Source organism: Bos javanicus, chromosome 2, assembly GCF_032452875.1.
Source record: "Bos javanicus breed banteng chromosome 2, ARS-OSU_banteng_1.0, whole genome shotgun sequence".
NCBI classification, from domain to species: Eukaryota; Metazoa; Chordata; class Mammalia; order Artiodactyla; family Bovidae; genus Bos; species Bos javanicus.
The window spans coordinates 32,902,528-32,927,842 of NC_083869.1; the positions used below are offsets into that span (position 1 = coordinate 32,902,528).

The 25,315-nt window shown below is 38.5% G+C and overlaps 1 long non-coding RNA gene across 3 annotated transcripts in view; it reads left to right on the forward strand.

The window, feature by feature from the left end:
• The window catches only part of LOC133259314 (uncharacterized), a 36,934-nt gene extending 12,080 nt beyond the window's left edge, over nucleotides 1–24,854 (forward strand). The window contains exons 1-4 of one of the 3 annotated variants that reach the window (XR_009740366.1): nucleotides 1,109–1,260; nucleotides 5,840–5,986; nucleotides 22,693–22,757; nucleotides 24,557–24,854. This is a non-coding gene — a long non-coding RNA (uncharacterized LOC133259314). Of the gene's footprint in view, nucleotides 1–1,108; nucleotides 1,261–3,120; nucleotides 3,658–5,839; nucleotides 5,987–22,692; nucleotides 22,758–24,556 lie in introns of those variants that run through there. The other 2 variants (XR_009740365.1, XR_009740367.1) reach the window with 2 other exon arrangements.
• The last annotated feature ends 461 nt before the right edge of the window (nucleotides 24,855–25,315 follow it).

Here is a 25,315-nt window from a genome sequence, read left to right on the forward strand (position 1 = left end):
AGAAGAGATTACTCATGGCTAGTAGGTGGTTATCTAGGTAAAGTATCCAGTGTCAGGGTGCAGTGGGGAATGAATACAAGGTTAGATAATAAGTTCAAGAATAGGACTAGCCCTTAGACTTTAATATGTAGCAGAATTTGAAACAGGAAAACTAGAATTGAGCAACAGAAAAAAGACTGAGTTTCTAGACTGAGGATATAGAATGTAAATGTGACCCAGAGATAAGTCAAACACCTGGTTCCTTTACCTGAAAACTAGCTCAACTTGACCCTTTACCAACACACAAGGGGGAAGCTGTATTGATCTGAGGAGTTTGAACACCTCTGTCTAGTCATTGGATGACTACTACACAGATATACATGGGGTGACCCACTGGACTTCAGGTTTAAAAATTAAGATTAGTATAAAATATACTGAACAAAGACATTGGTAGCCACACACTATGAGGGAAACAGCTCCCACAGATTAATTCCTGACTAGATACTAAAATAAACATACAAAAATGAAAAAAAAAATTCAGAACAATAGTTCTCAGGGGAAATATATCATCCAGGGTTGCTACAATATGTAATCTAACATATCTACCTTTTAATAAACGTAAATAAATAAAGAACCATGCAGAGAAAAGTGTGACCCACATTGAGGGACAATAACAACAAAAAGTCAATAGACTGTCTCTGAGGACCTAGATCTTTAACAAAGATTTCAAAGCAACAATTGTAAATATTTCAAATAATTAAAGGAAATCATGTTTAAGTAATTGAAGGATAATATGAGAAAGATTCATAATATAGGAAATCTTAATACAGAAATAGAAAAAAACATAAACAAGTTCTAAAGTTGAAAAATACAGTAATGGAAGGGGAAAATCGACTAGATAAAATCAATAGCAGATATAAGATGGCAGAAGAAAGAACCAGAGAACTTGAAGATAGATCAGTAGATGATGGATAGATCAGTATAAATAATCCAGTTAAAATATAGAAAAAGGTTAAAGAAAAATGATTAGCACCTTAGAGATCTGTAGGATAACATCAAATATGCCAACATATGCATAACTGAGTCCCACCTCCCATAAGAGAGGAAAAAGAAATATAGGAAACCTATCTGAAGAATAATGGTCAAATATCTTCTCAAATTTGTTGTTTAACCACATACAGGATCAAGAATCCCAGTGGATTCCAAATGAGATAAAGACAAAGAGAATCATGACCTGTCAAGTACTGAAACCCAATGCCAAAGAGAAAATCTTGAAAGCCTGTAAGAGAACATGGTCAGATAATGGCTGATTTCTCATCTAAACAACTGGAAGCAAAAAGGTGGTGTAGTGACAGGTCTAAGGTGTTGAAAGGAAAAATGAGTTTGTTGCCAGTAGGCCTGCCTTAGAGATTTACTGTTGTTACTCAGTCACCAGGTTGTGTCCAGCTGTTTGTAGTCCCATGGACTGTAGCCCGCCAGGCTCCTCTGTCCATGGGATTCTCTGGCAAGAATACTGGAGTGCGTTGCCATTTCCTCATCCAGGAGACCTTTCCAACCCAGGGATCAAACTCATGTCTCCTACATTGGCTGGTGAATTCTTTAAGGAATTTCTTCAGGTGAAGAGAATTATAAAACCAGAGAGTAACTTGTATCTACATGAAAAAATAAATAGTGCTGGAAAGTATACATGTAAATGTTTTTAAAAAAAGCAATATATTTTTTCTCTTCTTGTTTTATCTAAAAATACATGGTTTTTGAAACAATACTTATAACACTCTGTTGGTTTGTAACATATCTACATGTGATAAAAATAGCACATAAAAAGGTAGGCAGAAATGGAACCATACAGGAACATGTTGCTATATTTTACTAGAATTAAGCCAATGTTAAAATAGATTTTGATAAATTAAGATGCATGTTGCAATTCCTAGAGCAACACTGAGAAAATATCATTAAAAATTTAGTAGAGGAATTAAAATCATAATAGTATATTTAACACAAGGAAGCAGAAAAGAATGAAGTCATTGCATTATTAAAAAACTAATAGTGAAGTGACAAATATAAATCCTACTATATCAGTAATTAAATAGTAACAGGTTAAACATTCCAATCAGAGTACGAGATTGTCAGACTAAATAATAATGCAAGAATCAACTATATGCTGTATAAGAGACTCAAGTTACAGAGATATAAATATGTTGATAGTAAGATATGGGAAAAGATATATTATACAAACAGTAATCATAACAGATGGAGTAGCTATATTAACATCAAACAAAAATAGAATTTAAGTGAAGAAATATGAGAAGGACATTTCATGGTAATAAGAGGGCCAATATCAGAAACATACAAATAACCATTATAACTATAAACACACCTATCAACAGAAGCCCAAAATACATTAAGCCAAATCTGACAAAATTGAAGAAAAAATAAAACAATTAACAAATTATGGTTGGAAATTTCAACCTGGTGTTTAATTCCCCAGCTACTCTAAGAAACTGTAGAACAACTAGACAGGTTATCAGCAGGATATAGAAAACTTTGAACTCAGCAAGGATATGGAAGTCATGAACACTTCTATATACTTAACTGACCTGATAAATTTTGAACATATCTTTAAATATAGCAGAATACATATTTCCAAGTGCACACAGGACTTTTTTTCCAGGATAGACCATATACTCGACCACAAAAATCTTTTTCAGTATATTTTAAAAGATAGACTTCATTCAAAGTATGTTATATGACCATAATGGAATTAAATTTAAGAAGTCATCAAGAAAAATAATTGTTAGGAAAATTCCAAGTATTTGCAAAGTAAGTGACACAGTTCTAAATAACCTATAGGCCAAAGAAGAAATCAGAAGAAAATTTAGAAAACATGTTGAATAAAAATAGAAACAGCATATCACAGTGTAGGAAACATAGGTAAAACAATGCCTAGAGAAAAATTATAGTTTTAAATGTCTATATTGTTAACAAAGGCCTCAAATCAATAACCTAAACTTCCACCTTAGGAAACAGAAAAGGAGGGTAAAATGAACAGAAGGTAATTATTAGGAAAAATATAATAAAGATCAGAGTGAAAATCAATAATATTTTATTATCTATTATTTTATAGAGAAAATGAGTGAAATTAAAAGTTGATTCTTTGGGTAGTTAAGACTTCAGGCTGCCCCTGCAGGGGGCACAGGTTCAGTCCCTGGCAGGAAAATGAAATCTGTTATGCAGTGTGGTGTGGTCCAAAAAAAACAAGTTGGTTATTTGAGAAGTTCAGCAAAGTTGATATACCTTTAGGTAGACTGACAACAAAGGTCCATCTAGTCAAAGCTATGGTTTTTCCAGTAGTCATGTATGGATGTGAGAGTTGGACTATAAAGAAAGCTGAGCACCGAAGAACTGATGCTTTTGAACTGTGGTGTTAGAGAAGACTCTTGAGAGGCCCTTGGACTGCAAGGAGATCCAACCAGTCCATCGTAAAGGAAATCAGTCCCGAATGTTCATTGGAAGGACTGATGCTGAAGCTGAAACTCCAATACTTTGGTCATCTGATACGAAGAACTGACTCATTTGAAAAGACCCTGATGCTGGGAAAGATTGAAGGCAGGATGAGAAGGGGATGACAGAGGATGAGATGGTTGGATGGCATCACTGAATCGATAGACATGAGTTTAGGTAAGCTCTGGGAGTTGATCGACAGAGAGCCTGGCGTGCTGCAGTCCATGGGGTCCCAAAGAGTTGGACACAACTGAGCGACTGAACTGGGACTGACAAAGCAAAAAAGACTCTAACTAAATCAGAAAATAAAGAGGGAATATATTCACCAACCCAAGCATTAGACAAATTGAACAGATTTGTCATTTTTAGAAGCTGACAAGCTGATTCTGAAATTTATGTGGAAATTCAGAGGACCTAGGATAGCCAAAACAATTTTGAGAAAGACAAGTTAAAAGCCTTGTATGTTATCTAATTTCTGCTGCTGCTGCTAAGTCACTTCAGTTGTGTCCAAATCTGTGTGATCCCGGAGATGGTAGCCCACCAGGCTCCTCTGTCCCTTGGATTCTCCAGGCAAGAATACTGGAGTGGGTTGCCATGTCCTTCTCCAATGCATGCATGCATGCATGCATGCTAAGTCGCTTCAGTAGTGTCCGACTCTGTGCAACCCTATGGACAGCAGCCCACCAGGCTCCTCTGTCCACGGGATTCTCTGGGCAAGAATATTGGATTGCCCATTGGGTTGCCATTTCCTTTTCCATCTAATTTCTAACTTTATTCTAAATTATAGTATCGAGGAAATATCATCTTGCTATGAGATCAATGAGACAATGAAACAGAATTGAAAGGTCAGAGATAAAGCTTTTTATTTATGGTCAATTGATTGTCTATAGTGTTGACAATACAATTGAATAGGAAAATTAAGTTTTATTCAAGACATGGTTCTAGGGAAATTTAATAGCCATATGTAAAATGAACTTGGACCATTACCTCACCCTGTATGTATGATATGCTTGTGTATAGGAGTTCAAAGGGAAAAGCAGTTCTAACATTGCAGAAAGATGCAAGGCTGTGGAATAAAACATACTGACATGATTAGGAGCCTAGTATCTGTAAATGGAGGTATGCAGTGTTAAGAGAAGACTTGGCATGATAAACTAGGTCTGACATTATCCTAAATTCCATTGGGAAGAACTAACCAAATAATCTCTAGTTCTGATCTCTCCTTCACACTAAGGAGACTAAAAAGTTGAAGGGTGGGCTAGGGAGGGGATGCAAGGGAGGTTCATGAGGGAGGGGACATGGGTGTACCTATGGCTGATTCTTGTTGATGTATGACAGAAAACCACAAAATTCTGTAAAGCAAATATCCTTCAATTAAAAAAAAAAAAAAAAAAACAGTCTATTTGCAAGACATGCCCACTTGGGATGTCCCCACACATCTTAAATTAAGCATGGTCCAATTTGTTCCTAACTTCTTTCCTTGTTCTCTTTCTCAGTTGGTGACCATGCCTTTTATCCAAGTTGTTCATACAGAAACAGCTATGCTTAATGCTTCTGTGTTTGCTTCTCTATATCAAATCACTCAGCAAGTTTTATTACATTATATATACTTCTATATTTTTCTCTAATCTTTCTCTCTTTTTTTTTTTAAAGTGTACCCCCACTGTCTTGATTCAGATGCTCATCTTTTCCCTGGACTACTGAAATGATCTTTAAGTTACTGTTTTTAGTCTTGCCTAATTTGTTATATTTACAATATTGCTTTCAGTGATTCATCTGAAATTCAGACCTGATTGTGTCATTCCTTGCTTACATTCTTTCAGCTGCTGAATGGTAATAGTTCAAGAGATTGATGCAGACTTTCCATTTCTCACCCAGGCCTTCCAACATTTATCCCTTAGTACTTTTTCAGGCAGTATTACCAGTCCATACTGTTTTCTTACCCTATTTTTCCTTTATGCCGTTCTCAGTTTTCCTACACCCACTGAATTTATCTCCACTCATAAGGCTCCCCTTGTGGCTCAGCTAATAAAGAACCCACCAGGAGATGTAAGAGATACAGGTTAGATCCCTGGGTCAGGAAGATCCCCAGGAGAAGGAAATGGCAACCCACTCCAGTATACTTGCCTGGAAAATTCCATGAACAGAGGAGCCTGGCAGGCTTCAGTCCATGGGATTGCAAAGAGTCTGATACAACTGAGCATGCGCGTGCACACACAAACTGTGTCTCCAAGAAGCTCTTTGTGAACTCTTATCTCCTTTGTGCCTGATTAGATGGTCTGGTTATCAAGAGTGAGAGAAAATCATCCCTTATTCCATGCTCCATTGTAATGAAGTTTATGTGTGTCTGTCCTTCTAGGTTGTGAATCCCCTGAAAATAGAGCTCACACACAAAATGTGTTTATTGAATGGAATGGATGATGAGTGAAAGCAGATAATTGCTGGTGGTGGAGAGGACGGACCGCAGAGGGAGACAGCCTGAGGAAGTGGCACCTGGTGAAGTTTGGTGAGTCTCCATTTAAAACATTTCAGCAGACAAAACATGTTTTGTGAAACTTTAAAAATGATTAGTTTTTAGTACTTTTGAACTTGACAAGAGAAGACTTAGTGCGCAATGCAAAGCAAGTTTAATAGCATGCCATAGCAAACATGATGGGCGTGAATCTGAAGCATGTCACTGTGCTTTGTTCTGAGCTCGGGACGTCAAATTATTGCCATGTCAAGTGCTAAATATCATTGATTAGTGGCTACTAAGAGTGCTGTGTTTAGGACTTTAAAACCAGGCCCAAGTTCTGTAGAGAAGATTGCTACAGTAAATAATTAATGTCTGTTGTGGCTACAGGACAGTAGTGTGACTTAATGAGGTTAAAGGATTTCCCAAACCTGTCAATGACCTTTGTCTTATTCAACACTATAAGAATGACTACAAGACACAAATGGTATGCTTATCACAATTGTAGATATTGCAAAACTAGGAAGAATACAAATATTTTGGGCAGCAGTCACATCAAAATGAATTTATGGCTGGCAACATTGCTCTAATAAATTAAATGTAGCTGGAATTAATGTAGAATCCTACACTTGCATCAAAAAACCTACTGTACAATTTCTGGATGTTGAAATAAAAAGTACTTAAGAAATTAATTTAACAACAGGCATGAAGTGAAAGTGAAAGTTGCTCAGTCGTGTCTGACTCTTTGCCAATTCTCTAGGCCAGAATACTGGAGTGGGTAGCCTTTCCTTTCTCCAGGGGATCTTCCCAACCCAGGGATCTAACCCAGGTCTCCCACATTGCAGGCAGATTCTTTACCAGCTGAACCACAAGGGAAGCTCAACAACAGGCATGATAGGAGTAAATAGCATAATAAGACCAGACCACAATATCTTGACTATATTCTGGTTCATTCTGTGATGACCCGACTTGACAGGGCATTTATCCTTAAATTTTGGCATTCCCTTTAAAAGGAACTTTAAGAGGAAACATAAAACCATATTAAATTGGAAAAGTTGAATGAACCTGAGGAAAAAATGGAGCATTATCGTGTGGAACATAGATTTGACTTTTCCTAGATCTGAATTCTAGAGCAACACTGGCCACATGGCAAGCAAAGGAAAAGGAGACTCGGGTTTAGTCCCAAGGATTGGAGGAGTCTGAAAATAGAATTGGCCACCTTGAATATTTCAGGGCATCATTGGAGGTGCTCATGACAAACTAGAGAGACAGTTTCCAGGAATCCACTATATTAATATTAATAGTTTCTGTCCATACCTAATGCCGAGGTGTATAATATCAAATGATTGCATTTTTCATGAATACAACTATAGGTTTTCTTGCAATGAGATGCTGGAGATTTAGTGCTGGTCCTGGCCTCGCCACTGAAAAACAGTAATAAGAGTAATCTTTATAAATACAAATTATATTATACCATTTATCTGTTCATAGCTCTCCAGTGCTTCTCATTGCATCAGAGAAAAATCTGAATCCTTTCTTACCTTCAAGGCTCTATAGCTTCTAATCTTCTTTCTCTCTCTTCTTCTTCTTCTTCTCCCTGCTTCATCTCCTGTTTGTCTCATGTGAATTACCCGCAGACTTCTAGGCTATTCCTCAAATATCCTATACATACTCAGACCAGAACTTTTGTTCTACCTGAGTATTGGTTAAAATTTTTCATTATTTGATAGCATTTTAGGATACAGTTTTTACTTGAAATTTTAGACGTGTGGCCTCCTTTGAAATATTAGGAAATTTGATGCTGATGGACTCACATTTCCAGATAACAGCATCAGCCAAAGCTGCATGGTAGCTGTTTCCTTTAAATGGGACCTGCGCTTTCCAGTTAGTTCAAACCAGGCTGAGTCACTATTTATTACTGGCTTTGCCTCTATAAGCATTTGAGTTTGAGATCCCTGTGCTATTATACGTGATGCTGGTGCACTAACAGTGCTTCTTGAATTTTAGTGTGTGTAAGAATCATCTGGAGAACTCAGAGTTAAAATCACTGGGCCAACCTAGATAATTTTGATTAAGAAGGTCTGGGCTGGTGGCCCCAGATCTCTCAGAGGGTGCCGATGCTCTGCTCTGAGGACCAACTGGCAGTGGTTTATGTTTTCATTCATAGTGGTTTTTCCCACAGAAATATTCACTTTTAAAATTAATAATCAGAAACTGGTAGTTTAAAAAATACGTATTGTTGGGAAATTCCCTGATGTTCCAGTGGTTAGGGCTCTGAACTCTCACTCCTGAGGACCTGAGTTGGACCCCTGGTTGGGGAACTTAAATGCCACGAGCTGTGTGGCATGGCAAAAAAAAAAAAAGAAGAAGAAAGAAAAACATATTGTTGTCATTGTGCTTTCTAGTATATAAATGGTAACAGTTAAGCTGCTCAGTCCCTTATATATTAGGCCATGAGATTTTTGTTCTTCACCTTCCCCAGGGTACTTCAGCTATCTTCTGATTTTACCCTGAATTATGAATTGGTCCTCTGGAATAAGCTAGGTAATCATTAGCATTTCAACAGCAGTTTCTATCCAAGTTATTTTGAAAATACCATCTGGTAGCAAATATTAACAACTTCATAGTAACAGAGAAACCATGACTGGGAGGTGATAATCACCATCAAATGAATACTTATGGAGCACAGGAGGCCCATCTCTCAGACAAAGCAAGGGCATTTACTGTCACTATAAACAAGAAACAGAGCTGGTGACAGAACTGAAGTATGAGGGGGCTGGGTGACTTGACCAAGATCACATAGGTGTCAGGTACCCAATTGCTTATCCAACAGTCCTGTTCTGCTTTCCACTGAAAACTATAAATCATTTAATTAACAGAATAATGGATGAAAGAAAATTAGAGATAGAACTCCACTGCCTCTAATCTGCAGAAGTGGAATCGTTTCTTCAGTTGTAGGTTTCATACCACTTGCCTGGCCCTCAGCAGGGAAGCTACCAAGCTTACTGTGCTGCTCCGGGATCCTCACAGGCTGGTGTGGAACATCTAGCAGAGATGCTGGGGAGGTGAGTGTCTTCAGGAGCTGTGTCCTGCAGTGTTGGTAGCTGCCTACAGGAGAGACCTTGAAAAACCTAAGGATCACTTCATATTTTAGTGGGTTGTTTAGGGTCATCTCTGATATCTCATTCCCAAGTTTCAAGAGTCAGAGAATTCACATGGCATTCAGGAACAGTGGTTGCTGACCCAGGCTGCAATCTGAGGAACTGTTTGGAGACCTGTAGTGGGACTGGGAATGGCTCCATAAATAAGACTACTTTTTCTGAGAGGACTTCTCTCCCATGAAATGGTGACACAGGCCTAATTCTATCAAGATCTAGAGGCAAAACTCAATAAATTGATTCTCAGGGGCTGATACTTCTTAGAAACTATTACTTAGGAAAATAGAGCAGTCACTGACTTTTACTCAATCTGTGCTAGTTGTGAGAAAGAATCATGACCTTTGATACCAGAGGAATACGAAGTATACATTCTTTACTGGAAGTCAAGGCAAGTAGCAGTCTCTCGTCTCGGTGTTCCTTCTGTCAGTGTTTCTCTAGAGTCTGATACCTCTTTTTCTGGAATCGTCTGTCCAAGAGTCAATAAACAGTTACCTGCTGAGTGCCTTCTGTGTGTCAGACACTGATCTAGGCACAGAAAATTCAGCAGAGAACAATATTCATGCCCCTGTTTTAAAGGAACATATTAATATATTCTAACAGAGGAGATAATAAACACATCAATGAATAATGAAGCCAAGTCTGTTTGCTGAAAGTGCCTCCAATCAGATAAAACGGTGGTAGAGTGATGGAGAATGACAGAAGTGAAGGGGTGCTTTCCGTGAGGCAGCAGAGAAGGTCCCTTTAAGGAGGGCAGTTCCTTTGAGTAGGGGAACAGCAAGTAAAAAGGCACTGAGAGAAGAACACTTTTGGACTTCTCAAGAGAGCAGAAGGACTTGGAAAGTATAGGGAGATAGGATTGGAGAAGTGAGTGGGACCAAGATCATCATGACCTCATAGACAGTGTCACGTTTTTGCTGTATTGTAAACATGATGGGAATTCATGAGAGGTATCTAAGCATAAGACTAATATAATTTATATTTTAGAAAGTGCTGTGTAGGAAGTGAATTGTAGGGTACAAGGTATGGGGACCCATTAAGAATTAATTCAGGCTATTGATGATATTGGGTTGGAATTTAGTTTTAGCAGCTGCATTGGTAAGAAATGGTAGGTGACAATAGGACATACTGATGGATTGGATATAGGATGGTAGGAAGAGAGAGACATCAAAATGGCAGGTACTTAGCTGGAGACCTTGTATGGAATCAGGAGTTCTTTATTGGCCATACTATGTTGAGATGCCTAGTGCATGTCCAAATGGAGATAGTGCGGAGGTAGTGAATACTATAATTCTGGAACTCAGAACAGGCTGAAGTGAAGTATAAATGTGACTCATCAGCATGCAGGTTGTATTTAAAGGGATATATCTGTTATATGTCCCACTGGATTAAAGAACCCTGATAGAATGACCCTTCCAGACTCAAGGCACCTTGCTAAGGTTAATGCAGAAATGACTTTGGATTCAAGAGTTAAGATGAGGGAGCAGATATCAGGAACTGGGTCTTACAACTCCAGGAAACTATCAAAATCCTTTTTAGGTAGCAGGCCTTTGAACTGCCGATGGACATCTAGACAGGCTGAAGTTTTGAGTGTTCTTTGGTAAGGGGGGTTACATGCTTGGATATATAGGAAGAGTTAAACTTGGAGATAGTGAAGGACAGGGAAGCCTGGCATCCATGGAGTTGCAAAGAGTCAGACACAACTTAGCGACTGAACAACAATGACAGACATGTTTGACTTAGTTGTTGAGGGTAAATATCTGCTAGTATTTAACTTCTAAACTTCCATGGGCTTAAAAATAAAGATGGTGTAATATTATACCTTGGGCTTCCCTGATGGCTCAGACAGTAAAGAATCTACTTGCAATGCAGGAGACCTGGGTCAGGAAGATATCCTGGAGAAGGAAATGGCAACCCACTCCAGTATTCTTACCTCGAGAATTCCACAAACAGAGGAGTTTGGCGAGCTACAGTCCACGGGGTCCCAAAGAGCCGGACACAACTGAGTGACTAATAATTTATTACACCTTGGTGCAGTGGTAAACACTGGGCAGAGGAGACAGACCTAGATTCTTGTTCTCCCATTTACTAGCAGGCACATAATTTGGCCAGTTTCCTCATCTGTAAAATGGGGCTCCTTTATTTGTGTTAGGAAGGTTAAAGTATACAGTCTGGCACCTAAAAGTCTCCCAATATCTACTTTGATCTCATTTTAAAAAATGAGATGTGGACATTAGAGCTTGGATCAATTTCTAGAAAGAACAGGTTTTGTTTTAGAGACAATGTTAGTTATTAATCTACTGCTTCTATTAATAACTAACATCATAATACATAATTTTTTTCATCATGTAATTTTGAGCTGATTCTGTGACATCTGTCAACTGCTACTCAGCTAAGGATTGCAAAGCATTACTATTTGGCAGCCTGAATCAGACCCAAAGAAGTGAACACAGCCCTTCAAAAAGTCAAGAGAAGCCAGAGAAGACATGTGATAGAGTTAGTCACGTGTCCTTGGCGTAGTGTCTTAGCTTCATAAAAAGTTCTGCCTCTCTTCCCTTCTATTTCAAGAATTTGAGTTCATGGACAACAGCTATTCATTTTAAAATACTAGCGAGATCTTCAGCCTTTCACATGGGCCCCACACCATGAATGCTTCAGGTCCTTTGCTGGCATCTGTTCTTATGAAAAGACCTAGAAACACTGATGTGGGCTCTTTCCTTGCTCAGAGTCTGTCTTAGTTGAGCCTTTGCTGCATTCCTGGTGCAGCTTGGAACCAAATGAATAATTAAACTCTTAGGCTGAGTAAGTGATTTTCAGCATGTGAAATTCTCCTATGAACTATGAAAGGATTTAGTTGAAATGGGTACTGCATGCAAATCTATTATTTTGTGGATCCTAGAGGTTCCTATAAACCCTGCAGGTCTTCCTTTTTGAGTGAGCAGTATATTCTAGTACATCGAGGGTCACCTTAATAGCCCGAGTAATGTGACTTCCAGAAGGGTCTCAGGAGCCCACTCAGCCTCAAAACCCCTAAGCTCCTGAGGGGTTCCTTAGGCAGAAGGATGTATCTGTATGTCTAGATACACAGTGCCTGTTGACTGCTAGGTAAGCTGTTGTATAAAGGGAAAGGGGGATGACAGTTGCTACATGGCCTGATTTTTTTCTTTTTTGAAGGCCACTAGAAAAAACCCTGCTTGCAAGTATCATTCCAACTGCATTGTGTGAAATTTCCTATTAAAATTTATTTCTTTTTTTTTTTTAATCATTACTCTTTTAGAAATCCCCAGTTAAAATTTAGATTTTCCTCTAGTAGCTAACACATTAACTTGCGATCAGTCATTAACATCTTAGAGGAGACCGATATAGGTGGGAAGAAGATAAAAACTAAAATTTATTTTATGAGGCAGAGAATCTAGACTGTGCTTGCTAAGAAAAGCCTAGTTTCCACGTATGAGAGAGCAAGTGTAAAGATGCTGATGTGCTAGGTTACTTCAGTCCTATCTGACTCTTTGTGACCCCTGGACTGTAGCCCACCAGGCTCCTCTGTCCATGGGGTTCTCTAGGCAAGAATACTGGAGTGGGTTGGCATGCCTTCCTCTAGGGGATATTCCTGACGTATGGATCAAACTCACGTCTCCTAAGTCTCCTGCATTGGTAGGCAGGTTCTTTACCACTAGTGCCACCCGGGAAGCTCAAAGGATGCTGAGATGGTGCCAAATACCAGTTTTCCTGCTTTATGTTTCGGTCTTTGGACAGCTGTGGTGCAGAATAACAGTAGCATCCTGACTGAGCCAGTGTAGATAAACAGAATAGAGTGGCTTAGCTTGTGTTGGAGGACTTCAAACCCTGTGAGGAGAATAGAAAATCATCCAATAAAGTTTGTATGTGATTACTGTCCTTCTGCCTCCCTATAGTTGAGAGGTAAACAATGATAGTTTAAGACCTTCAAAGGGGGCCATAGAAGAAGACTCATGGGTAGGAGTAGCTGCTTCATTTGGGGGGCACTTGAAGTAAGGAGAATATTAAGTAGTTACTCTGAGTTCATATGTGCTCAGTCGCTTAACTGTGTCTGACTCTTTGTGACCCCATGGATAGTAGCTGCCAGGCTCCTCTGGCCATGGAAATTCCCAGATAAGAATACTGGAGCAGGTTGCCATTTCCTCCTCCAGTGGATCTTCCTGATCCAGGAATAGAACCCATGTCTCTTGTGTCTACTGCATTGGCAGGCAGATTCTTTACCTCTGAGCCACCTGGGAAGCTGAATAGCAATAGCTGATCTCTGTATTCAATCATTAAATATTTATTGAACACCAAATACAATATTCCCATATTGTTGGGAATACATTGGTGAACAAAAGGGGGAAAAAACCCTCAAAAATCGTTGTCCTTATTCAACTTACATTTTACTGATGGAGAAATAAATAATAGGTAAGTTAATGAATGTTATGAAAAAAGAATTATAGCAGAATAGAAGAGATAATGAGTCATCTGGTAAAAGTGAATATGAAGTTTAAATACCGTAGTTCTCACTGAGATAGTGACATTTGAGCTGAGATTTGTAGATTATCTGAGAGGGTATCTGAGCAAAGAGGGTTTAGAGGGACAGTAATACAAAGTTCTTGATTTGGGTGCCTGTTTTGTATATATGAAGAGCTATGATGAGACCAGGAATGTAAGATTGAAAGGGAGAGACAGTAGAGGAAATCGGAGAGGTAACGGCAGAGGGAAGAAGTGCAGAGGTAGAAACTCTGTAGAAAGCCGAGGGCCATTACCCTTTTAAAGATAAATGATTATAGCCCATTGATTACATTCCCAATATTATCTGAGCTCCTCTCTGTGGAGAGTCTAACCTCTGGGGATTGTTCCAGGTATCTATTTTGGTACAACAGACCACTTCAAAAGTTAGTGTCGAAAAGAATAGTAATCATTTATTGTGCCTTTGAATCTAAAATTTTGGCAAGGCTCAGCAGGGACAACTAGGGAAGCTTGAAAGAGGTTAGGGACCTGCTTCTAAGATGGTTTGTTAACATGGCTGCCAAGCTGATTCTGGCTTTTGGTTCCTCTGCCTGTTGACCTCTCCATGAGACACCTGGGCTTCCCCACAGCATGTTGGGTGGGTGTCAAGAACAAGTGTCCCAAGAAAATTGGAAAATGAAACCTGCTGGTGACATTTACACCAGGCTCCATGGATCAAATATTTATAGAGTCCAAGAGGAGGGAATGTAGACTACGTTTATCAATAAGTGGCATCTCAAAGAATCTGGGGAGCAAGTTTCCATAGGAGCTGAAGCAAATATAAAATTTAGGAAGTATGAGTCATGAATTTGATGGCTTGGATGATGACATAGAATTTAATAGAGATACCTGAGGCCTAGAACTGCAGTGATACGGAGTTTGTCCTGATGCACAAAGAGGATCAATTCATGCACTGTTTTGAAGCTACCAGACACATCCATTTGTTCAGTGATCATGTAAAGAAATGCATGTGATTTTTTCCTGTTAGTTGAAAAAGGTCCTGACCATTCGATGCATTCAAGAAAAAATTTTCAAGTTTTAGGTTTTTGGTTGAAGCGATTAAACAGACCCAATTCTGGGGAAAGGGAATGTAAAACCCCACAGTTGTAAGGGGACCTTACACATATATGCCTTGTATTCACAGCAGCAAAATTGTGCCATGACAATACGGCTGATTGCTCACTCAGAATGACCAGAGGCTGTAGAATGATTAAATAGATAAGCTTCTGTTTTTAAAATGCTTCCAATTTATGGAATTGGTCAAATTTGCTTAATCTACACATGGACAAAAACACAGACAATTAAGCTTTGATAGTCATAGTTCTGATATTGGGGCGGCTTATAAAAATTGTAGGATATCTTCAGGAATAGAACTGATTGTGAGTAATACTGAAGTCTGTTTGATCTTTAGTTCATATTACCAGGAGAAAGGAAAGAAAAGGGAGGGAATTACCTTTCCCTGAGTGCCAGGCACTGGATTGAGTGCTTTTGATCTGTGATCTCATTTATCCTTCAAACAACTCTCTGTGGCAGTTATTATCAACCCTCTTTTTACAACTGAAGAAAGTGAGGCTCAGATCCTAAGTAACTTGCCCCAAGTGACACAAAGTAGTTTTCACAGATAGGATTTGAACTCATGGCTGTTTGATTACAAAGCCCTTGTACTTTCCAGTGTATCAAACTGCCTCTGGAATCAGAAGGCTGTCCACAGAAAAAAGTTGAGAACTTGGTTGGTGTTCACCTTGGTATTAAAGGAAGAGTTGTGGGATTGTGGAGTGTTAAAAATGTTGCCCATTTTTAAACTTATCACTGAATTGATAAGTGTAGCCCGTTGAAGCTAATATATAATTTTACACTGCATGCCTTTTAGGATCATAAACAGTACTTCTACAAGAAAGCATACAAACATGAGTCGACAAACTGTCATTTTCACATTATCTTTGGGAGAAGCATAAAATCATGCTTTGAATGGACTTGCTTTACCTGAAACAGGCTTGATCATCAGGTTTGTTGGACTCTCCACTGCAAAAATAGGCCAGTGGGGAGGAAAAGGAAGCTGGGAGAGAAAACGACAAAGATCAAGGGCTGGGTGAAATGATCTGATTTTAGTGGCAGCTCCAGAGAAAGGAAACAACAGTCTAGTATTACAATTTCCAGAGAAACCTGGTGAACCTGAGATAGTGTAGGCTCAACTCATCCATTATCCAGTTGGAAAGAAATTAAGGTAATGGCCATGCAGCCAGTTTGGGAGAAGCATTGTGTTTGGGCATTGTCAGTCATCAGGAGAGGGAACCAAGCCATTGGATGGAGGCAAGGGACAGAGTCCAGCCTTTCCTACTCTGACAAAAGATAGGAAGGCAACCAAAGACTCAAGTACATGGGCTGACATTAAGGCCTGAACTTTAATTCTGGAAGATAATTGGAGCTCTGGATAGTAAACTTAAGGCCGATGCCTAGGCACACAGACTAGGGAACATGACTGCCTTAGAGAAAAGCTGTATATAATATGACAAATACATGAGTGCTTAGTATGTAATGCAGGCTCATCACATACTATAAAATTAATTCCAGGTTCTAATGGCTGATGAATCTGAGCTCACGTAATACTCTGCCTCCCTTGCTCTGGATTAATTTAAGAATTTAAGACTTAAGGTTATAGTACAGATTGGGCTGGAAAAGGTAGCAACTGAATAGACAGAGTAGTAAATATTAACTTTCATCTAATCATTGCTTCATTCTTCATTCACTAAGCAATATTTATTCCAGGCTTTTAAAGTGTACAGTGAATTCCATTATTATATAACATTTAAAAAGTAATTGCTATTATTCAGTCACTAAGTCACGTCTAACTCTTCATGATCCCATGAACTGCAGCACGCCAGGCTTTCCTGTCCTTCACTATCTTCTAGAGTTGGCTCAAATTCATGTGCATTGAGTCAGTGATGCCATCCATCTCATCTTCTGTCGCCCCCTTCTCCTCCTGCCTTCAATCTTTCCCAGCATCATAGTCTTTTCCAATGAGTTGGCTCTTCACATCAGGTGGCCAAAGTATTGGAACTTCAACTTCAGTCCTTCCAATAAATATTCAGGGTTGATTTCTTTTAGGATTGACTGGTTTGCTCTCCTTGCTGTCCAAGGGACTTTCAAGAGTCTTCATAATCCAGCATCACAATTCAAAAGCATCAATTCTTTGGCATTCAACCTTCTTTATGGTCCAATTCTCACATACGTACATGACTGCTGGAAAAACCATCGTTTTGACTATATGGACCTTTGTCAGCAAAGTGATGTCTGTGCTTTTTAATATGCTGTTTAGATTGGTCATAGCTTTTCTTCCAAGGAGCTAGCATCTTTCAATTCCATGGCTGCATTGACCATCTGCAGTGATTTTGGACCCCAAGAAAATAAAGTTGTCCATGTTTCCACTTTTTCCCCATCTTTTTGCCATGAAATGATGGGACAAGATGCCATGATCTTAGTGTTTTGAATATTTAGTTTTAAGCCAGCTTTTTCACTCTCCTCTTTGACCCTCATCAAGAGGCTCTTTAAAAAATTAGACTAGTAAATATTACAATATTGCTTATGTAAACCATACATATGAGCTTCTCAGGTGGCATTAGTGGTAAAGAATCCCCCTGCCAATGCAGGAGACGCAAGAGAAGTGGGTTTGATTCTTGGGTCTGGAAAGATCCCTGGAGTAGGAAATGGTGCCCAACTCTAGTATTCTTGCCTGGAAAATTCCACGGGCAGAGGAGTTCAGCAGGCTATATATGGGGCTGCAAAGAGTCAGACACAACCGAACAAGCACACACCCAAGCCATACATAATTACTTGATTTGATTTAATACTTATTTCTAATCATTCAGCAAGAATATAGTCAGTAAGTGCCTATTATGCACTAATTCTTGTACTTAACTAAGAAATCTTATCCTTTCTGATAGCTTTTTCCATCAGTAATTCCTTATCTGTCCTGTATATTCAGTTTCCCTTAAAATTCTCTTTTCCTCCCTCAGCATGAAAATATGTTCAATTGTCTGTGAAACAAAAGAATCCTCTTTTAATCCTTATCAAACATTAAAATAATGCCCAGTATGTGCTGGACACAGTTCTAAATCTTTTATATAAGTAACACATAACAGCCTTATGGAGTAGGTATTATTTCTGTGTTTTATGGATAAAGACCCTGAGGCAGAGAAAAGTCAAATGAATTGTTAAAGATTACACAGATAGTGAGAAGTTGAGCAAGAATTTAAACCCAAGCTATCTGGCTATACTCTGTGCTTTTCCTGCTAAGTCAAACTCCTCTGCTGGACTCCTCTTTACCTTTTACCCAACTCTTCTCACTTTTCCTGAAGGAGCTGTCTGCGCTATCAGATTTCACTTTCTACCTGTATTCCACTCACTTTCTGTACCTCTCCAGATTGGTTTGGGCCTGCTGCCTCCTAGGTTCTTGGCTGCTTGCTCAGTGAATAACTTCTGTATCCTAAGTTGCCTCCTCACCTACTATCTGTCGGGAATCCCTGAGAATGGGAGCTCGGCACTACTGGCATGGCCTGGATCATAGGAAAGAGTCCCAGTTGTTCCAGTGCCAAGATCTAAGCTGACTAGCTCCACAATGCTCTGGTTTCTTCTACAACTTAAGACTCAGATGCAGAGCCGAGCGGCAGTGACTGCCCTGAAGGGCTGTGTAGCAGGAGACGGAGCGTGGGATAGGAGAAGATCCAGAAGATGAATTTCTCTTTTTTTCCCCCCTTCCATTAGATTATCCCACACTATGGGTGGTTCCATATGGCTTATCCAGACACCAAGCAGCTGGCCAGCTGGATTTCTCAAAAATCTGTAGACTGTTTATAATGCACTCTGTATTTGCTTTCTTTCTTGCCTGCTTCGTATCCTTTTTTTCCCTCAGTCTTGCTGCCTTGGGATTGTACCTCCCAATGATGCAATTAAGTTTGGGCTCTAATTTCTATCAATCGCCAGGACACTAGACTTCTTCTACTGCAGAGGCTTATATCCTCACTTCTCCAATGAAACTGTCTTCACTGAGGTTACCAGTGATCTCATTACTAAATTGCATGAGCATTTTGCAGTTCTTATTTTATCTGAACTCTGCACTGCATTTACCCATTTTGACCATTTCTTCCCAGTACTTCATGATAATTTGATCCCCTGGTTCTCTTTTCACCTAGTCAGTGTTGCCTTTTGTATTATTTGTGCACCGTTTCCTTGTTAGAGTTATTCAGGATTCTTCCTTTGGCTCTTATTTTTTTACCCTTCATTAGTTAGTACATCTACTCTCATGGTTTCAACTACCTGTAGTTTATTAGGTCTAAATCCATTTGTTTAGCACAAATCTTCCTCCTGAACTCCAGACCCTGACTTTCTATCCCCATCTGAATATCCTATAAACATATGCCTCTTGTCATGTGCAAAACTAAACTCATACCCTCAAGCCTATGTCTGTGTTGGCTATCTTTCCTTTATATTTCAAGATCTACTTTCCTCCCATAAGCACCTGCTTTGTGCTCTGGAAGGTGGACCTACTTGGACAGCCACAATTGCTTTCTTGCTCTCCAGCTTCTGGTTGAGCTGCCACTTGACAAGCACAAGTAGGGCATGAGAGAGAAGAAGGAGACAAAAATCTGGGTACTTACGGCTTCAGCATCCTCCCTGAGGGATCAACACGAGCTGGCTGCATCCGTTGATATAGGGTCACAGTTCTTGTCAGGCAGCCCTCTGCACAGTTCCTTTAATTTCTCTTTATTAATACATTATAGGTTCTATCACATTACATTGTAGTTATTACCTTCTTTGTCTCTCCCATAAAAAAATAAAATTTTGCCCTATGACCAAATTGACAGTTCTTTTGGATAACTAAGACTAGTATGTGGAAACAATTAATTATTAGGAATTAATAAAATAATAGATTTGTCAACAGTTCAAGAAATTGACCTTGTAGTATATGGAATTTTCTATGCTATCAGAGGTCAGCAGGATTTTATAAACTCAAAAATAGTATTACTGGGACGACCCAGAGGGATGGTATGGGGAGGGAGGAGGGTTTAGGATGGGGAGCACATGTATACCTGTGATGGATTCATTTTGATATTTGGCAAAACTTAAGTTTAAAAACAAAATAAAATTAAAAAAAAATAGTATTATGTTTTTGAGTCTTTAACCTCCATTTAGCAGCTTGTAAATAAATCCCACACAATCAAAACTCAAAACAAAACTCCTAAAAAGAAATAGCAATAGCAGCAAAAAACAAAAACACAACATCATCAACCTTTTCTCTTTCCAGTGCCTGCACTGTTACTTAAAAAATAAGTGAAATTGACATTCTTGGTATTCATTCTAAGCAAAGAGATGACTGGCTATTTCCAAGGTTGACTTAAATGTCATTCCGAGTTCTCTCTGCAGGTATTGAACTAACCTGACCTATGGCTTTGGTTTTAAAAGATTATGGAAATTGGGGATGTTAGGGTATGTATTTGTGTGTGTGTACGGGGTTGGGGGCGGGGGAGTGGGTAAAAAGGGAGAAGCCACAGACTCTGTTCTAGAACCATCAAGATTAGAAGTAAAAATTCCACTAAGGCAGAGAGTTTTTGTGTTACAGTATGTTGCAAACCACCTTACCATTTAAAAGCCAATTAACATTAGCCCTGCAGTATAGCTTAACTTCTGCACATACTGTTTTCTACAAACTACCAAAGAATTTTTCCTGTCCATATAGTAGGAGTGAGCTGGTTTTAGGAAACAATCACTCCTCTTCAGAATTGTCACTGATATACTCATTATGATAAGTGAGTATGACACACACATATTATCTTTCTATTTTAATTGTACAATTCTGTGCCTCTACACTTACCAGTGTTGCCTACTAAGACCTGATGTTTGTGATAGCTCATCAATGAAGTGAAATATTTAAACATGTTGAAAATAAATGAAGTGATACTTATTAATCTTTGGTGCAGCATGGAATACAATGTGAAGAAACATCAGTGAAGGATAATAGCTGACTTTTTAAATAGAATATTTGTATTAATATCTCTGAACTGTCAGCCATGTTCTTCCGACTGTTTGCTTTAAAGTTCTTCCAGGTTTTTTAATTGTGGACTCCTTAAGCCTGTATCTGGTTCACTTGAATGGTTTCTACATGCCAATGATATATTCTGACCATATTACCTGCCACATACATACTACCTTTATCCTGGATAATTCACAAATGTAATTTCCAAAAGCCCCAAGTCCCTCATTTAGATCTTATGTCATACTGACAGAGGCCATTTGTATGAGTACCAGCCTTATGAACTTTATGATCATCAGGATTAAAGACAGAAACTGAGATGGAGTAATTATTAGCAGTTGGGCATAGTGAATCAGTGTAGAGTTGTGAACATGCTTTTCAAGTTATTTTAAATGAGTAAAAAATAGAGTGAATATATAATTAGAAAGTAAGAGTTACTCATTTATTTATTGAACTAATGCATGGAGTGTACCTCTTATGACAGATGTAAGTCCTGTATTGGGAAGCGATAATGAAAAATTTCAACAATTGGAGAATTTAGTGTGGAATAGATCAAACTGGTGCTGGAAATGATCAAAATCTGAAGACTTACAGCACTTGGGCATTTGTGAATGATCAAAAAGAAATCTCTAATTGATGGTATGAGTCAGTCATCTTAACATACGGTGAGAGATAGCCAGTTGGTATAGTGATTTCGTGTGTGTGTGTGAGATAGAGGATAAAGGAGGAACTGGTACAGTGAAATAGTTGAAGTGGATTGAGTTCAAGTAGGAATGACTGTGCAGAGAAGGCAATGGCGCCCCACTCCAGTACTCTTGCCTGGGAAATCCCGTGGATGGAGGATCCTGATAGGCTGCAGTCCATGGGGCCCCTAAGAGTCAGACACAACTGAGCGACTTCACTTTCACTTTTCACTTTCATGCATTGGAGAAGGAAATGGCAACCCACTCCAGTGTTCTTGCCTGGAGAATCCCAGGGACGGGGGAGCCTGGTGGGCTGCCGTCTATGGGGTCGCACAGAGTAGGACACGACTGATGCAACTTAGCAGCAGCAGCAGGAATGACTGTGAGTTCTACTGCAGAGCCCAATATAGAGCCTCTCTGGACCCATTAATTTTATGAGACAGCCTTAAGTTGGTGGAAGATAGATTAAAGCCAGAAGTCTAACTTGTTTAATTGCAAATGAAAATATGGAGTTTGTTTTTATTCATTCAAGGAGCAAACCATTTGAAAAAGTATTTTTTTCAATGCCTATTATTTAGATTTCTGAATTTTGTTTCTTATATTTTTCTTTATACTTGCTAGTGATTTTCCTCAAACTAATCATGATTTGGTCAAATATGATGACACACATTGCTAATTTTTATCACAGAGGATGACACTGACAAGTGATTGAGAACAGAAATCTTGCAGAAGGGGTCACAACAGATCTTGAGACCTGGACTGCCTTCAGAAATTTTCACTCATAACTACAGAGCCTTTCTGCAGATATACTCACTCTGTGTTCTTTTTTCCATGTTGACTTCAAAGTTTGGTGTGGTAAGATTCATATTATAAAGGCCTAGGTATCCAGGCTGTCCTCCTAGATGTTATTTTCCAGGTAACTCTTAGAGTGTTTCTTTTACCTTTTTTGCTCAGCCTCACGAGTATACAACAGCTCTTTGTAGTGTCTTGTTGTGTCTGTTTTCTACACATATCCATCTTGATAGAACTGTGTTGTGATAAGTGGTACTTCAGTCTGGTAGACCGACTACATTCCAGTGATTCAATCTTGCCCTTCACTGTGAAGAATGTAACACCTCTCCTTCAAACACATTGCAGATTCAAGAGCACCAAGGTTGGGATACCAGAATTCCAACTGTAGAGCATCATTTTGGCGTGTGTATGTCATGTGTATGTGTGTGTGTTTTTGTGGGTAAGAGAGAGAAAGAGAAGGAGCCAGAGACCGAAAACTAGAGAGGGCAGTGTCCCTAATATCTTTTGTAAGACAGAATAGAAATAATTTTAAAAATATACTCAGAATATATTCGATGACTAATGACATATTTTCTCATCAAATTGCAGATCCATATTTCACTTGCAGGAATAGACACACTATTTCCTTTTGGCATAGACAAAGGCTCTTTCAGGTAGGACATTATTTTACCTTGCAATCATACAACGTCAAGCAGGAGTCATTGTTTTAAAGGAACTGAACCTTCTGCCACTTCAACAACCCTTAAGTGCTGGCCGTTAACTCATTTTTCTTTTCCTTTGATATGACTGTGACAAGAAGCAAATTCATAGAAGTGGAATTATCTGTGATGGTGGGTCATTGGATAGCTGACCCTGGAAAAATTAATGCAATAAGTGAGTGGTAGTAGTCACTACAATCAGACCTGTGCCAGAGTTGCAATTAGGAACATAGATTTTTGTCTGAAACTAATTTGTATATTCCAGATACAGAGGTTGTTTAAAGATTATTTGTTAGATTTGTTGTTGTTGTCACTGTTTGTTGTTTGTTTATACTGAAATTTATGGTTTCAGAACTTTCAAGAATGAAATTCTAGTTTAGGCAACCAAGAGACAAGGACTGTGTGTGTGTGTGTGTGTACACATGTGTGCTTGCATGCATGTTTTCATGTGTGTGTGTCTTTAATGCAATAATGATTTCAGTAAGGCTCAAAGTGGAGGGATTCCTTTCTAGGGACAAGTACTTGGCTACCTCAGCATTTATTTTGCATGGTGTTGGAATGCTTGGTGTAATTTCTCCAAGATAGTGTATTTATTTTTCTAATGCTATTCTTATGAAAGAGAGTGAGTTTCTACTTTCAGACCCTTTGCCTCCTCCACTTTGGATTTTTTGCCTAAACCCGTTTTGTTCATACTCTGCAACCTCCCTGCTCCCACCGATGTAAAAATATGCTGTGTACCCCTTTCTTCAGCTTCTGTATACTTATGTTTGCTCTACTTAAGACTGAAATTCTTCACTTTACTTTCTCAACTGACTTTGTGTTTCTTTTCCTTAAATGCTAGTGGGTCTCGAATATTCTGAACCACAAGAATGAACCTATAAGAATTTAGTCAGTCAGTGGGCCAATTCAGTCAAATATTTGTTCGATTTGCTTATTATCTCCACTTAATTGATGAGTTGGCTAAATCTACTTGATTGATAATTTTGCTGAAGATCTTATGTATATATAATATCTTATGTCTTATACCATGTATATGTGTGTGTGTGTGTGTATACATAAATATGTATATCTAATATATCTTTGTATTTATTGGTTTTCACTTACATATTCAGCCTGTCATTCAATCCACATTCACTAGTGCATCAAAAACACAAAACTAGTTAAGACATGATCTTGCTATTGAACAACTTAAACTCTTAACGGCAAGTTGGTTTTCCTGACAAGCTCCTATTGGCTAATAATAGTAGTTATAATAGCTAATATTTCCTGACCATTATTTATGTGCCTGGCATTGTACTAAGTGTTTTATATGCATTATCTCATTTGATATTTATGGCATGCTCATAAGACATGAATTACTTGGCTTTATTTTAAGATCATGGAGCTGAGGTCCAGAGAAATTGAGTAATCCATACTAAGTCAAGTAGCTACTGAGCGGTAGGGCCAGGAGTTGAACTAAGGCAGCCTAAGCCCTGGCAGCTAACCCTTAGTCACTATATCCACATTCCTTAGGAGGACAGGCCAGGGTGGCATGTGTGTAATTCTTTGCCATAGCACCTGGCCATTTAGAGCCTTTCACATGCATGTTGATCCTGACAAAAGAGAAATAGGTGCATAGGGTACTGAGTGTCAGGGATAAATAGGCTACTTGAGATTAAATATTTTCTAAATGACATTTCTAGTATGCAGATAATTAATAATATATTCTTTCAAATTTTACATACTTCTAATTTTTTTACTTTATTATTTTACAGATGTGAAGTTTCTATCCACTATGAAACACAAATATTTAATCCTGACATATACAGAAACCAAGCAAGAATAAAACTTTAATTTCTAAGAGTATGAAATGGTTTGTAGAAATATTTCCTAACTGTATTTTAACACTTGAGATTTCATTCCCACAGTTTTCCTTTTCCCTTAGGAATTTTATCTTCAAATTCATATAATGTTATTGTAACGTTCCAATGGCATCTGATGTTTTTGTTCCCTACAATATGTATGTGAATATGTGAAAATATACATATAGTAAAAAGTATCATTAAAGGATAATGAGCCATATTTCAAATTTGCCTTTCTCTTGTTTATCTTAAATGAGGTTTTTTTGTTTTGTTTTCTTTAAAGAAAGGACAGAATCTGAGTCCAGATTATTCATAGCAATCTGAAGGCAACATTTTGCCTTTGGTGATTGCCTGGTTTTCTTTTTTTTATTATTATTATTTAAAATTTTTTTTATTACTATTTTTTTTAATTTTTTTAATTTTATTTTTAAACTTTACAATATTGTATTAGTTTTGCCAAATATCAAAATGAATCCACCACAAGTATACATGTGTTCCCCATCCTGAACTCTCCTCCCTCCCTATACCATCCCTCTGGGTCGTCCCAGTGCACCCGCCCCAAGCATCCAGTATCGTGCATCGAACCTGGACTGACAACTCGTTTCATACATGATATTATACATGTTTCAATGCCATTCTCCAAAATCTTCCCACCCTCTCCCTCTCCAACAG